At 41.7% G+C, this 15,687-nt stretch overlaps 1 pseudogene across 1 annotated transcript; it reads left to right on the top strand.

Annotated features, from left to right (window-relative positions):
* The first annotated feature begins 1,630 nt into the window (after positions 1 to 1,630).
* LOC310780607 (phosphatidylglycerophosphatase and protein-tyrosine phosphatase 1-like) lies at positions 1,631 to 15,687 on the top strand (annotated as a pseudogene). Its single transcript has 5 exons — positions 1,631 to 1,775; positions 3,410 to 3,490; positions 4,092 to 4,282; positions 10,130 to 10,200; positions 15,678 to 15,687. The product of its transcript is annotated as a phosphatidylglycerophosphatase and protein-tyrosine phosphatase 1-like (transcript).

The following is a 15,687-nucleotide window of genomic DNA, read 5'->3' as shown; positions in this document are numbered from 1 at the left end:
ATATTAAGCCTATAGATATAAAACAGGGGGTAGGACTTGATAAATATTAACTTCTTCCTACTCCTTTTCGGCCATGATAAACAAATGTAAATTGATTGTGAATTTGCTGTATATTGTATGCTGTGAATTCTAATTGACTATGATTGTTTGGCACTTCTTGCCTATATTTCTTTTATTCTTTATCTTTGTTTTTGTTTTTCACCATCTTCGAAATAAATCTAATCTAATATGATGTGATGATGATCACAGATATTGAATCTATCTTACGGCATGGGGAATCAAAGACCCTTGAAAAATCCCTAATACATAGAGTGAGATTTTGAATAAATCCTGTTAATATTTGCAACATATTGATTGGATGACAAGAATATTGTTTTAGAAAAATGTCAATGAGGTAGAGATGGCAACTTAATAATGTTGACAGACCATGGTCAAAATCAATGCATATAATGTTGTAAAAAAACACTTTTGTTACATAGAAAGTTGTTACAAAACAAAGCTTATTATTGGCATGTTTGTGTTTGCATGTTGGTCGTTAATTTGACTGCATATGATATTCAGGCCATAAAGTTCAGTAAACATTGGCAGCTTTAGACTGAAACTCGGTGGTGGAACTTTGAAAAGATGGGTGAAATGGTAGACGTTCTTATCCAAAGTATTCTGTTACATGAAACAGAAACTGAAACAGTATGTGTGCTACACAGAACAATATAATCACTTTCATTTACCAACAGTGGAATGTCTACTTAGGGAGTGGACCTATGGGCTGTGTGTTGCATGTTGGGTCGGCTAAAACCAGAGGAACTGCTGGCTTCCAATCTTTGTGACACCAGCTTATGTGTCCATGAACAAGAGTCATCTCGCGCAGTGCTGTTCTGTATCTGCCCCTGTCGATGAGGGTTCATGATGTCATCATGCTGTCGATGAGGGTTCATGATGTCATCATGCTGTCGATGAGGGTTCATGATGTCATCATGCTGTCGATGAGGGTTCATGATGTCATCATGTTGTGTGCACCAACATGCATCAATCACATTTTCGTTTTTTGTCTCATTTTCATTTCATTTGGCAAATAACCGTTTTTCCTAATTCATCAAGTATAAGTAATAATAACGTAAATATAACGACCCTACGCTTCCTTCATTTTACACACTGGCGTTTACAGCTTTGTGTCGCCGGCGGCTGCCATTGAAAACAAAACAACTTGCTGTTGTTCTGCAGCCGGTAATCTGAACGCACCATAAGGCTCAGTAGGGTTTATGGATTCAAATACATGAATAGCTCCTTGAATCTTAATGGGAAGCATCTGCTCTGATGCACGGTGACCGTCTACATTTCTTCAGAGTCCTTCCTTTCTTGAGAGATGTCCTTTTTCCTAAAAAACAAACATAACACAAGGAAAACAGGGTCAATCTACCATCAGTATATTGTTGTATATTACATTTTTCTTGTATAACTAATACTATCATAACAAATTATGTGCAACTTGCTGTGTTGCTGGAGGGAGGCATGTCACCGGCTGAAATGAGGAGGTCAGACAGTCCGCTTTACAGCCAAGTGTGCAGTAAGGAACATGTACTAACCTGGATAGAGGAGCTGTTTTGGTGCTAGGTTCATTTACAGCGCAGTCATGTCGGGGGCAATAGCAAGGCTGCTGTTCTACCCGACTTTAGCTTACAATGTTGTCATGGAGAAGGTGTCCTCCAGACAGTGGTTCAACCGTGGACCAGACTGTGGTCCTGGGAGCCCTGCCCTTCAGGTCCATGACACATGAGGTAACATCCTATGGTCAAGTCTCAACTACAGTACCTAATTCTATCTATCTATCTGTCTGTCTGTCTGTCTGTCTGCCTGTCTGTCTGTCTGTCTGTCTGTCTGCCTGCCTGTCTGTCTGTCTGTCTGTCTGTCTATCTATCTGTCTGTCTGCCTGCCTGTCTGTCTGTCTGTCTGTGTCTGCCTGCCTGTCTGTCTGTCTGCCTGCCTGCCTGCCTGTCTGTGTCTGTCTGTCTGCCTGCCTGTCTGTCTGTCTGCCTGCCTGCCTGCCTGTCTGTCTGCCTGTCTGTCTGCCCGCCTGTCTGTCTGCCTGCCTGTCTGTCTGTCTGCCTGCCTGTCTGCCTGCCTGCCTGTCTGTCTGTCTGCCTGCCTGCCTGTCTGCCTGCCTGCCTGCCTGCCTGTCTGCCTGCCTGTCTGTCTGTCTGTGCCTGCCTGTCTGCCTGCCTGTCTGTCTGTCTGTCTGTCTGTGCCTGCCTGCCTGCATCTCTCTCTCACTCTCAACTACAGTACCTAATACTATCTATCTATCTATCTATCTATCTATCTATCTATCTATCTGTCTACTCTACAGTATCTATCTATCCATCTGCCTCTCTCTCTCTCTCTCACTCACTCTCAACTTGCTTTACTGGCATGAAGTAGCATTCTTGTGTTGTCAAAACGAATGCATGAATCAACTTTGGTCAGGTCCCAAGTCAGTCTCCCAGGCCTTGAGGCTCAAGTCCAATCACAAGTCTAAATGTAGACTGTCAAGTCACAAGTCTAAATGTAGACTGTCAAGTCACAGGTCTAAATGTAGACTGTCAAGTCACAGGTCTAAATGTAGTTACAGGTCTAAATGTAGACTGTCAAGTCACAGGTCTAAATGCAGACCAACAAGTCACGTCAGAACAAATCAAGAGTACACAATTTAAAATCTAGAAGAAAAGGAAATATCTAAGACTTTTCAAGGCAATATGGTTTTAATAGGATCAAAACTTTGTTTCAACTTGAATCAAATCAATCATTCCATGCAAATTCCACAAACGTCGTCTGCTGGAACAAATCACATCACGTTTTCTTTCAATCTAAGCATAGATTGTATAATATAAGTAATTTACACAAACACACAAGTTAAGACTTCAGCAACTTTTTCAAGTCATCAAAATACAAGTCAAAAGACAGTATGGGCTATAACGAATCAAACATTTCAGTTTTGATGACCTTGTGGCAATAGGATTTGGATGAAGTGTCCTCGTGTTTTAAATCTTTGGGTACTTCCATAGAATGGAATAGAGAAATGTGAAAATACATCATGGAGCAGAAAAATGAATGTGATATCAGTTCCATGTTATTCTGCTATAGTAATCATCACAAATGAGACGCTCCACGCTCGGCCATCACAATTTCACAAATTCTCCATCCAACTTATATTTTTGTCACTTAGCTTGGCATTTTAAAATTGTTTACATTCTAGCAGCCAACGCCATCCCCCTGAAAGATTTGTGTCTCGCAAATAAACATAGCCAAATTCTACACAGCCAGACTTTGTTGTGACTGAACTTTTTTGTTACATCGTATCGTGGTTGTCTTGAATCCTGAGACTTAACAGCACTGTGAACTAAGCTGCCATTGTCATTCTTTGTTTAACGTCTAGCTGGTGGACACAGAAAATGTGCGAGGGGTTATAACCATGAATGAAGATTATGAAACGACATATTTCTGCAACTCATCTGAGGTGAGTTCATGACATTTGTTGCAGTTTGTTCCTGACAGGCAACTTCTGCTATGTGTAGAGACATGATCCAGCAACATTGCAATAGACCCTTTTCACGGGGGCCATTTTGTGTCAAAAAGGCAGAATAAACACAGGTGCAAGCAAAACACTAATGAGGGTTTCCAAATTCCAATCGTGGAAGTTGGAAACCCTCATTAGTGTTTTGCTTGCACCTGTGTTTAACCCTGCCTTTTCGACACAAAATGGCCCGCGTGAGAAGGGTCTATTAGTAATTCTAGTTTTGTCCCCCTGTCTGTCATTCACTGTTTGTTGAGGTTATAGTGCTTTTAATCTGAAAAAAATCATTACATGTAAAACAGTTTAACTATACTTATCTTAGTTTTAGATGTAAGACTAAATTACAGCTGTCAATTTAAATGTAACATCTTCTCTAGTGTTGGTGGCATTGACTGTTGGTGGTAACTTCCTCGCTGTGGAGCACCATTGCTGCATGAATAGAGAAAACACTGCATCATGTCCAGATATTTCCAGCTGAGAGGGTAGAGTGATGTTGAGAGTGAAGTAGAGTGAAGTGTGTTTGATTCGATGTGCTCTGCTGCAGGAGTGGCAGGCTGCAGGGGTGGACCAGCTGAGGCTGAGCACGGTGGACCTGACCGGGGTTCCCTGCCTGGAGAACCTCCACAGAGGGTGGAGTTCGCCCTGCGCCTCAGGGAGGAGGGCTCCAGTGTGTACGTGCACTGTAAAGCCGGGCACTCCCGCAGCGCCACGCTGGCTGCTGCCTACCTCATCCGGGTCAGTCGACATCAGCCTTCACTGTGTTGATAGTCTCTTAAAACAGACTGTATCATCTACATCCGGCGAATGCAGCTATATACAGTCTGTACATTACACCCCCAGAACATGCACAAGGAAGTTGGGAAAAAAACCTTCAGACTGGAAGGAAGTTCTACGGAATCCGACCAATCACGACACGCGAATGCGGCATATTGGATTCTGATTGGACTAATGAGCGGAAGACCCGCCTTTCTGCCGGCATATTGGATTCTGATTGGACTAATGAGCGGAAGACCCGCCTTTCTGCTTCCCATTCCGGTTGGTGCATGATTCTCCCCCACGAAGTACAGACGGTATGGCGGAAGCATTTGAAAATTGCGGAAGCCAACTCGTCTGTTCTAAGAGACTACTGTGTTGACGCCACCATATAGAGAGGCAACGTGAAATGTCACTTCCTGCTTCAGCACTGTACCAGATTTTCACCCGCCATTTATTTTCCCATAGACATTTCGTAAAATGCTTATAAAAATAGTTTTACTTGGTCAAACCAAATGGTTCAGATAAATTTAGAAACAGGAGAGACCACATAACATTTCACTCGGACCAAAACAAAAAAAAACTGCGGATTGAAAGAAAATATTTTTTCAATGTTGTTTTTTTGTAAAAAATAAACTTGTGAAAAATAAATATCGTAAGTATGATAGTGTTTGATTGTAGCCTGATATCAGAATGAATCAACTTGATAGTTAGACTCTCATTTCCTTCTTTAGAAGCAGCCAAATTGGTGGAGTGGGCAGATTCAAAGGACTGGACCCAGGCAAGAGGTGTTCTCGGTCCGCTCTCAAGCGAACTCTGGAGCGGCCCATTTCTGGTGTGAACACCACCCGGACTAGTCAGAGGAAGCACGTGATTTTTTGTGTTGATTTTTTTTTTGGTTATTTCCTGTTTTGTAAGCTCCCGCGGAAGAAGAAGCTGCTTGCTAGCTATAGCAATTAGCTAGCTTATCTCGTCTCGTTACCAGCGACATCACAAACAGACAAAAATTACTAGTGGCATGGGACAAACGTGGAGTCTGTAATGTTTACTGTTCTATTGACATATAATTGTCTAAATAAACAGACATAAATTGACTGGTTAAACGACGTGCGTCCATCTTTATTTTCTGACATGGAGTAACTGTGTGTCGCATAGTGAGACGTCATCAACAATGGCCGATGGCCTCAACTGTCGGGAGGGAGTCAGTATGGCCAATAACAGAACGAGATTTCTGCCCACGTGACTTTGGTTCGTGTGGGCAGGACTAGTGGATGTTGGCCTTGTGAACGCAAACCGAACCAGCTGAAAAACGAAACAGGATCATCCTCTTCTCTGGCCCGAACCAAGGCCCACTTTCTGGTGTGAACCCGCCCTGAGAGCTATTGACTATTTTAGCAGTGGGCGGACCCTTCTCGACTGCTCGGCTTTCTTCACTGCCACAAGGCACGCTGGGTATTGTGTTAGCTGCTAGCTGCGGGCGCTTCCCAATACATCCGTGGGCGCTTCTCGCTCGCTACGTTCGTTAGCAGTAGCATATTATTTTCCGGTTGGGGTTCCTCTGCCTTTCCGAAGCCCTGCCACTCCGAACGTTTCAGAAGTTTAATTTACAAACGGAAGACTCATATGTGCGAGTGATATCGTAGCCCGGTGGACTTGCGCCGGTCTGGCCGGAAGTTAGCCCCTTTCGGAACTGCTAACCTAGCTAACGCTATGCGTAGCGTTAGCTAGGTTAGCAGTTCCGAAAGGGGCTAGCCGGAAGTGTAATCTGAGTGCGGAGCTGTGATTTAGGCAATAAGAGGCACCTGTTGGCGATCCGCGGCTGTCAGACTGGGCTTGGTCGCCTCCGCGAAGGGTTGGGATCCCGCACGTTGTGGTACACACTGCCCCGATGTCCTGATTGGACTCAGCTGCATTTAGCAGTTACAGCCAGTGGCCCAGCGGCGTATTGAGCAGCTTGCGAGGCTGCGACGGGCTGACGACAGCGTGTGCTGTGTTTGGGGTAAGTCCCTGGCCTGGTCCATATGTTATGTTGAAGCGTCAAGCGTTGCGAACTAATAAATTAATGAAGGGATCTCTTTGTAGGAGAGCGGGCCCAGTGTCGGAGAGGCGTCTGGCCTTAATTCCTTCTGTGTGTGTGCCGGTGGACCACCTGTACAAGGTATATATAATGTGTTGCCTGTATTTTGGGGGGAGGGTGGTTTGCTGTTCACATACCTGGTGTTAATTAACGTGAATTTGTGTTTGTTTTATAGGGCTCTTTGAGCAGGTGCAACATACAGTGGCAATAGGGGGGGAAAACAGAGGTGGGTTTAAATATGGAGGAGGGGGTTCCTGCTGAGCGGCAGGAGTGGAGCCCCAGTCTGCACCAGGAGGACCCAGAGCCTGAATACATTAAAGAGGAACAGCAGGAACTATGGATCAGTCAGGAGGGAGATCAGCTTCAAGGGAACCCAGAGCCTCCACACATTAAAGAACAGGAGGACCCAGAGCCTCCACACATTAAAGAGGAACAGGAGGACCCAGAGCCCCCACACATTAAAGAGGAACAGGAGGAACTATGGATCAGTCGGGAGGGAGAAGAGCTTCAAGGGCTGGAGGAGGCTGATATCACCAACTTCCCATCCACTGCTGTTTGTGTGAAGAGTGAAGATGAGGAAGAGAAACCTCCGTCCTCACAGCTTCATCAAAGCCAAACTGAGGAGAACAGAGTGGCAGAGCCTCTAGCCAGCAGCTCGACTGAACAGATAAAAATAGAAGCTGATGGAGAGGACTGTGGAGTATCAGAACCAGCCAGGAACTTGTATCCAGCTAGTAATTCACAGCCAAATAGAGACTCTTCTGAGACTGAAGACAGTGAGGACGAATGGATGGAAACTAGTGAACCTCAGTCAGGTTTCGACTCTCAGAAAAACAGTGAAGTTCTTGGGAAGAAACACTTCAGCTGCTCAGTTTGTGGTAAAAGATTTGGGAATGAAGCACACTTGAAGACACACATGATAGTCCACACAGGTGAGAAACAATTTAATTGCTCAGTCTGTGGTAAAGGTTTTGGTCAAAAAGCAAACTTGAGGACACACATGATAGTCCACACAGGAGATAAACAATTTAATTGCTCATTCTGTGGTAAAGGTTTTGGTCAAAAAGCAAACTTGAAGACACACATGATAGTCCACACAGGAGATAAACAATTTAATTGCTCAGTCTGTGGTAAAGGTTTTGGTCAAAAAGGATATTTGAAGAGACACATGATAGTCCACACAGGAGATAAACAATTTAATTGCTCAGTCTGTGGTAAAGGTTTTGGTTATAAATCAACCTTGAAGACACACATGATAGTCCACACAGGAGAGACCAAATTTAATTGCTCACTCCGTGGTAAAGGTTTTGGTCATGAAGCAAACTTAAAGACACACATGATAGTCCACACAGGAGATAAACAATTTATTTGCTCAGTCTGTGGTAAAGGTTTTGGTCGTAAAGAAAGCTTGAAGACACACATGATAGTACACACAGGAGATAAACAATTTAATTGCTCAGTCTGTGGTAAAGGTTTTGGTCGAAAAGGAGACTTGAAGAGACACATGGTAGTCCACACAGGAGATAAACAATTTATTTGCTCAGTCTGTGGTAAAGGTTTTGGTCATGAAGGAAACTTGAAGAAACACATGATAGTCCACACAGGAGATAAACAATTTATTTGCTCAGTCTGTGGTAAAGGTTTTGGTCGTAAAGGACAGTTGAATTCACACATGATAGTCCACACAGGAGACAAACAATTTAATTGCTCAGTCTGTGGTAAAGGTTTTGGTCGTAAAGAAAGCTTGAAGACACACATGATAGTACACACAGGAGATAAACAATTGAATTGCTCAGTCTGTGGTAAAGGTTTTGGTCAAAAAGGAGACTTGAAGAGACACATGGTAGTCCACACAGGAGATAAACAATTTATTTGCTCAGTCTGTGGTAAAGGTTTTGGCCGTAAAGAACACTTGAAGACACACATGATAATCCACACAGGTGAGAAACAATTTGTTTGCTCAGTCTGTGGTAAAGGCTTTGGTCTTAAAGGACAGTTGAATTCACACATGATAGTCCACACAGGAGACAAACAATTTAATTGCTCAGTCTGTGGTAAAGCTTTTGGCCGTAAAGAAGACTTGAAGACACACATGATAATCCACACAGGTGAGAAACAATTTGTTTGCTCAGTCTGTGGTAAAGGCTTTGGTCATAAAGGACAGTTGAATTTACACATGATAGGCCACACAGGAGATAAACAATTTAATTGCTCAGTCTGTGGTAAAGGTTTTGGTCAAAAAGGAGACTTGAAGAGACACATGGTAGTCCACACAGGAGATAAACAATTTATTTGCTCAGTCTGTGGTAAAGGTTTTGGTCATAAAGCAAACTTGAAGAAACACATGATAGTCCACACAGGAGATAAACAATTTACTTGCTCAGTCTGTGGTAAAGGTTTTGGTCGTAAAGAAAACTTGAAGACACACATGATAGTACACACAGGAGATAAACAATTGAATTGCTCAGTCTGTGGTAAAGCTTTTGGTCGTAAAGGAGACTTGAAGACACACATGATAGTCCACACAGGAGATAAACAATTTAATTGCTCAGTCTGTGGTAAAGGTTTTGGTCAAAAAGGAGACTTGAAGAGACACATGGTAGTCCACACAGGAGATAAACAATTTAATTGCTCAGTCTGTGGTAAAGGTTTTGGTCAAAAAGGACACTTGAAGAACCACATGATAGTCCACACAGGAGATAAACAATTTAATTGACATTGACATTAATTAATTAATGTGGTACAGGTTTTGGTCATAAATCAAACTTCAAGAGACACATGGAAATCCACACAGGAGAGTAAACATTTAATTCAGGGTTCCCACGACCATGAAAAACCTGGAAAAGTCATGGAATGAGTAAAATCCATGAAAGTCATGAAATGTTGTGTGTAATGCATTTGTTAGAGTAATCTTCCATATAATGTAACAGCAAATGTATTCTCTGTAGCTGTTGACATAAGGTAGCTCTAATATCTGTCAACTTTAGTACTTATTGTATTTTTTATGATATTTTTTATATGATTTTCCTGTTTTAGTTCAATAGCTTATATGATGCAGTGACACTAAAACACCATAGCAGCTGTGTCCTAATGGTCCTAGGTAATAAGTTCTGGTATTGATTCAGAGGCACCGCCTCACATTACATGGAAATTATATTATCGATTCCTGAAAGTCATGGAAAAGTTTTGAAATTGTATCCATGAAAATGTGTGGGAACTCTGTTAATAGGGCTGGGGCGTGGGTCAGCTGCGCTTGTCAGTGCAATGCATTGTGGTCCAGTATTGACATGACGGCTAGGCTAGTAGTTTTGTAAACACTGCGACGACAAACACACATCAACGCACATGGATTGAAGTTCTCAGTCGCTAGACGGATTTCAGTCAATTGGAGTCAGATATGAAACATGAAAAGTATGTCTATGTTGGAACCTATAGCGTACTGTTGTTGCGCGGCGCAGCCATCTTGGATTTGTGAGGTTGGGGCTGCTGAGGCTCCTACGAGTTTGGAATGGGAAATACCAGCTCTGATGAGGTCACCGCCCAGCTCATGACCTTTGAAGTCGTAAGATTACCAGTCCCCAGTTATAAAGGAATGCACGATAACGGCCAGTGGAACAAGCGGGTCGTATTTACCCACAATGCCTTGCGTTGCTCGCCCAGATGTGACATAGTTGCCCCAGCTCTATTACCATCTGGTGGAGGGGGGATTTCAGTGTTATGTGTCTATGTGGATGTTTTTGTGTTTTATCCAGAGTGTTCGAAGTCAGGAGTGTCCTGAGTGCGGTCTGAATCAACTCACAGGCTCAGGAGCCTTGTCTGACCAGTATGTGGAGTATCTATTTTGTATTAAAACACTGCAGACTACAAAATACTGCATTGCACATGATGTTTTAGTATGTGTACAGTGGTATGCTACAAATGTACTAGGCACAACTCTATAGTATGTGTGACATTATTATGGATATAATGTGAGTATGCACACATCTCTTATATATTATTACAGTAGTATAACATGTTATTACAGTATAATTATACTTTCATATTAAGCCTATAGATAGGCTTAATATAGAAAATAAATAATAAATAAATAATATAGATAGAACAGGGGGTAGGACTTGATAAATATTAACTTCTTCCTACTCCTTTTCGGCCATGATAAACAAATGTAAATTGATTGTGAATTTGCTGTATATTGTATGCTGTGAATTCTAATTGACTATGATTGTTTGGCACTTCTTGCCTATATTTCTTTTATTCTTTATCTTTGTTTTTGTTTTTCACCATCTTCGAAATAAATCTAATCTAATATGATGTGATGATGATCACAGATATTGAATCTATCTTACGGCATGGGGAATCAAAGACCCTTGAAAAATCCCTAATACATAGTGAGATTTTGAATAAATCCTGTTAATATTTGCAACATATTGATTGGATGACAAGAATATTGTTTTAGAAAAATGTCAATGAGGTAGAGATGGCAACTTAATAATGTAGACAGACCATGGTAAAAATCAATGCATATAATGTTGTAAAAAAACACTTTTGTTACATAGAAAGTTGTTACAAAACAAAGCTTATTATTGGCATGTTTGTGTTTGCTGAAGAATATGTTGGTCGTTCATTTGACTGCATATGATATTCAGGCCATAAAGCTCAGTAAACATTGGCAGCTTTAGACTGAAACTCGGTGGTGGAACTTTGAAAAGATGGGTGAAATGGTAACAGCATATCTTGGATAAGAACGTTCTTATCCAAAGTATTCTGTTACATCGTCACACAGCAATCTTGGTAGGACAATAACAGGTGTTTGTAATCAGTTACAAGCAAATGACAAAAACAGTCAATGAGTAGGCCTATTGTAAGGTGCCATATATAGATCCCTGGTTTAATGTAGGCTCCAAACAGTATGTGTGCTACACAGAACAATATAATCACTTTCATTTACCAACAGTGGAATGTCTACTTAGGGAGTGGACCTATGGGCTGTGTGTTGCATGTTGGGTCGGCTAAAACCAGAGGAACTGCTGGCTTCCAATCTTTGTGACAGCAGCTTATGTGTCCATGAACAAGAGTCATCTCGAGCAGTGCTCTTCTGTATCTGCCCTGTCGATGAGGGTTCATGATGTCATCATGCTGTCGATGAGGGTTCATGATGTCATCATGCTGTCGATGAGGGTTCATGATGTCATCATGCTGTGTGCACCAACATGCATCAATCACATTTTCGGTTTTTGTCTCGTTTTCATTTCATTTTTCCTAATTCATCAAGTATAAGTAATAATAACGTAAATATAACGACCCTACGCTTCCTTCATTTTACACACTGGCGTTTACAGCTTTGTGTCGCCGGCGGCTGCCATTGAAAACAAAACAACTTGCTGTTGTTCTGCAGCCGGTAATCTGAACGCACCATAAGGCTCAGTAGGGTTTATGGATTCAAATACATGAATAGCTCCTTGAATCTTAATGGGAAGCATCTGCTCTGATGCACGGTGACCGTCTACATTTCTTCAGAGTCCTTCCTTTCTTGAGAGATGTCCTTTTTCCTAAAAAACAAACATAACACAAGGAAAACAGGGTCAATCTACCATCAGTATATTGTTGTATATTACATTTTTCTTGTATAACTAATACTATCATAACAAATTATGTGCAATTAATCCCTCAATTGATTCTACAGAGACTGCATCACATTTGTAGCGCATAATACTTTACCATTTTTTCTCAAGTTTTCTCTTTTCTGCAGCCTCTTAATGAGTTTGGCCACCCAGTTATTTCCAGAGGAAGGCGGAACGCACAGTCTCATGCCCTTGTGAGTAACCAGCCTGTGACAGGGAGGCTGAAGTCAGACACACGTACACTGCACTGGTATATATATATGCAACAGATCTTCTGATATAAAATCTGGTAAATATAAACTGTATTAACCCACAAATGCTGCATCAGGTATCAATGGGTTAAGGAATGGGTAGAGATCCATAGGATTCCCATTTAACTTACACAGTGGCGGGTATCCTGCAGCCTCCGTCTGATGTCTGAACGCTGTAGGACTTCACATATTTCGGGGAGAGCTTCTTATTGGTTGTTACCAAGCAGCAGTCACTGGCTGTATCTGTGTTTGCTAGCAGAGGGGGAAAAAAGCCATGAAGATGGGACCCCCTCTGCCTGTCTGTGCTCACCATCTTGTAACACATTAGTCACCAAGCCAAGATGCTCAGCACTGGAAGGATTTCTTTCAAAAGTCACGTTTATTTATATAGACTTTTCATGTCTGTCTAGCATGTCTCAAATGGCTTTACATACCATATCATAATAATGGTACACTGCATCAAACTCACTCCCATTTACTCCTATGGGAAATTTAGAGGCTCCAAATCCAACTGACCTGCAGGTCTTTTGAGTATAAGGCTGGAAGTAATACATATTTTAGAAATAACATATATTTCATAAAGTCAGTCATTTTCCATTCCCACAGAAAGGACCAGGTCTGAGATTCAAACCCCACGACCTTCTGAGGTGACACTGCTAAAAACCACTGATATACACTGATAAAAAAAAATAAAAAAATACAGCCGTTCTCGTAAAAAGTTAAACTCTCAATGGAATTATTCTTTGTGGTTAACTTTGAAGCTGCCTCAGGAACCTTTATTGCAAAGTTAATCACATTTCAGAGGGAATGTAATGATCTTGAAGCGTTGAAATGTTGACAGTGCATTCACTTGTATTTAGCTGACAAATTGTCCCCTATGCAAATAGCATTTTAAAGTGAATTCCTTCATTTGTGACGATACAGCTCAGTGAAGCAGATCTTACCTGCGGCGAGGGACCAGAGGACCGAAGCCAGGAGAGCCAGGAGAGCAGTCATCCACAAAGACATCTTGTCTCAGATCTGTGTGTCTTTCAATCCTTTACACCTTTAGTACGATTGCTGGGACCCAACTGACTGGTCTGGTCCTGGGTCGCTATATTTATACCCTGCTATGCAGGCATAAAACTTTCACTTTCTCTCTACAGTATATCTGATATCAGCTGACAATTTCCCGTAAGCCATTAAACCACAGACAGGATAGGCCATAATGGCCATAATGACCAGAAAGATTAGATATCATTGTTGCATGTCATGCTCCCTCTGTTGGTGGTGCAGGTGGCTGTGTGTGAGTTTCAATGTGACTTTGTGTGTGTGTGTGTGTGTGTGTGTGTGGGTGTAAACAGCACAGGTAAACCATTCACCGGGGAAGTACCTCACCTACAAGTAAGCTACAGTCACCATGAACAACACCTGTAAGTAACACACTTGTGCAGTTATCGTCGCAGTTGAACAATCTGACAGTGGATTCAGCTTTCAGCCTTGGTTAATCACACAATTCAAACACCTCTTTGACTTGATTAATCCGATCATTTATCAGCCATTTTCAAATGGTAATTTCGTTTGGCAGCGTCCTCCTCATTCATGCAAAGCCAAATGTGCGGCTGCAAGGACTTCAGCCAACAGTAAGCTGTTGCATTAGCCTAATTAGATAACTGCACTACTCCAGATACAAAACCTGAAACCTAAACTATAAACTATCAAATCAATAAAAGCTCTCTCTCTTTGCCAAATTCAGGCGTATACATCACCAACATGATTTAAGACAAGCAACAGCAGCACAAATCACGGATCCATTCAGAACAGCAAATAGAGTAGAAAAAACAAATAGCCCATGAACAAAATTTATGGTTTGCCCGTGTTACCACAGATCACTTCTGTGATTTGTATCTGCTTTCAATGGATCGGTCGAGTGTAGCTTTGCTTCAATATTGCCAGTGAAATAAATAAATAATAAGTGAAATAAAGAGTAAGAGAAGAAAAATGGACGCGACTGTGAAGCATCAAAAAGCAATCTGAGTTTATTCTGACAGTTTAGATGGAGGTCAATCTGATTGAGTTTATTATTCTGACTGCGGGGCCTGGGAGACTGAACTGGGGGCCTAAATAACGCTCCAAAGTTGGGCTAAATGTTGGCGAGGGAGAAACTGGAATGGCCATTTCAAAGGGCTCTCTTGACCTTGGCTTTCACCTCAAGATATCTGAATGAGAATGGATTCTATGGGTACCCACTACCCAGGAGTCTCCCCTTTACAGACAGGCCCACGTTATGCTAATCCCATGCAGTTGTTGGCGAAAACCATGCAGTGTTTTGCATGCAGTGTAAATGTGCTATTTTCACATTATTCTATTTTAGTATTTCTGCATAGGCTACTGGGTTGCCTAAACAGTAGTGAAATTGCATAAATTGGGCATGACTGGAAAAGTGAGACTCTTGTGGATTCCCTGAGCCCAGTGTATTCATGTGATGATGTTAGTCCAATAGCCATTTCATTGCAGTGAGACAATTAGAGCCTTTTTGTTTGGACAGTTTTACGTTGGCAGCACCATTCTCTCTGTGACCGATCACAAAGTGTTTCTTTTAGGTTGAGTCTAATCTGAATAATGAATTTAAAGTAGACAAAGGAAAACATGTAACAAAAAAAAAATGCATCCGTCATCATTGTCATCACCCCCGTCAGCCTTCTTGCTGCAATACAAGAATCAGGATATTTCCATTCCTAAAAAGAAAAGTTTGATCCTATAAACAGTACAAAATTCCATCTTCTTCCAGGCTGACCATATGTTCTCGACTGGATTTGATTTTGTTGGGTCGGCTATTTGATATACATATACTGCAATCATTACAGTGTAATGCATGCTGACAGCTGGGTAATAAGCGTTACAGTGTAATAATGCAGCTGGGTAAGTGCATCTCTAAAACCGTGGACTCAAAGTGTCTCTACAACATAAATGCTACAATTATGTGTATCGAACCTGAAACACATTCCCATACTTATCCAGACTTTTTTTTTCTTCCAAATTCTCAAACTATTAAATTATCAATGTAGAAAAACAGAGTCTTTGCAGAGTAGAAAAGCGTCTTTGGTAGGCCGAGTTGTACGTCAAGGTGCTCTTTGGTCAGGGGTAGGGTCACTGCTGGAGTTACCTGCCGACTCCTTATATGGTCGTTTTCCTGTCTGCTCAATTCATTATGCAAATGAACTATGTTGGCATTTCCTGCCGCACCTTATATATGTTTGTGTTGCAGTTTTTCCCTTGTTTGTCACCCTGATGAAGGCCTGTGTGCCGCAACGCGTTGGTGTGTTTTTAATTAGCCATAAATAGCCATACAATAAAGGCTTTTTAACTTTTTTCACCTACAAGAGTGCCTTGGTTACTTCTTTTGAGTCTCTATTAAATGATCTAATTCATTCTTAATACTTTCCCAGACCTGTGTAG

The sequence above is a fragment of the Poromitra crassiceps genome (assembly GCF_964638095.1).
Source record: "Poromitra crassiceps genome assembly, chromosome: 8".
Taxonomy (NCBI): Eukaryota; Metazoa; Chordata; class Actinopteri; order Beryciformes; family Melamphaidae; genus Poromitra; species Poromitra crassiceps.
Note: the sequence above shows the minus strand (reverse complement) of the source record. Positions and strands in the feature narration are given on the sequence as shown.